This window comes from Triticum aestivum, chromosome 1A, assembly GCF_018294505.1.
Source record: "Triticum aestivum cultivar Chinese Spring chromosome 1A, IWGSC CS RefSeq v2.1, whole genome shotgun sequence".
Classification (NCBI taxonomy): domain Eukaryota; kingdom Viridiplantae; phylum Streptophyta; class Magnoliopsida; order Poales; family Poaceae; genus Triticum; species Triticum aestivum.
The window spans coordinates 592,279,647-592,280,528 of NC_057794.1; the positions used below are offsets into that span (position 1 = coordinate 592,279,647).

Here is an 882-nt window from a genome sequence, read left to right on the forward strand (position 1 = left end):
TCGCAGTGGTCGTCTGCCATGATCGCCAGACCGGTCGGGCTGCTGCCACCGCCTATCAACGATCGATGGTTGATGAACTCAGCGACCACGACCAGGATGGTTTATTCTGCTTCAACCCGGACTCAGTCTTCGTTCAAACCGTACGAATCCCACGCGCCCGGTAGTTGTCGATCGATCAGTGCCATCGAGCAATCCATCAGACCCAGACCAACAATCAACCGAGAGCTGCGCAGGTGCTAGCCAAGAAACCCCAAATCGATCCAAGAGCTAGCGAAGCAAGCTAAACTAGCATGGGGTGCAGCATGAGCCGTTTCTTCAAGGCCACAGTCACCCTGGTTATCCTCGTCCTTCTCTTCATGCCCAGCTCCATAGCCGCAGCTGCCACCAGCTTCGACGCCTCCCGAAGCCAACACCTGCCGCTGCCGGGCCAACTCCTCCGCGGGCCGGAGAGCGTCGCCTTTGACACCCAGTGCCACGGCCCCTAGCCCCCTCTACAACAGGGGCGTCTCGGACAGCACGCACACACCAACTGGGCTGGACGAGACGACTTATGCTGTCCTGACTACGATAGCGAGGCGTGCACGGCGTCCAAGTTCCGCCCGGAGACTAAAACTGAGAGCCACTGCGGCGGCCCGGGCCCGCTCGGCCTGTGGTTCAACCAGAAATCGGGCAACCTCTACGTGGCCGACGCGACAAAGGGCTCATGCGGGTAGTGCCGGGCGGCGGGGAGGCGACCGTGCTGGTCAACCAGGTTGATGGTTTTCGTCTCCGCTTCACCAACGAGGTCGGCGTCGACCAAGGTACCGGCCAAGTCTACTTCACCGACAGCTCGATGAACTTCGCGAGGTCGCAACATGGGCTGGTCACCAAGACAGGGGACTC

The 882-nt window shown here is 60.8% G+C and overlaps 1 pseudogene; it reads left to right on the top strand.

Moving 5' to 3' along the window:
* The first annotated feature begins 64 nt into the window (after window positions 1–64).
* LOC123059619 (protein STRICTOSIDINE SYNTHASE-LIKE 3-like) overlaps window positions 65–882 on the top strand; it is a 1,593-nt pseudogene continuing 775 nt past the window's right edge.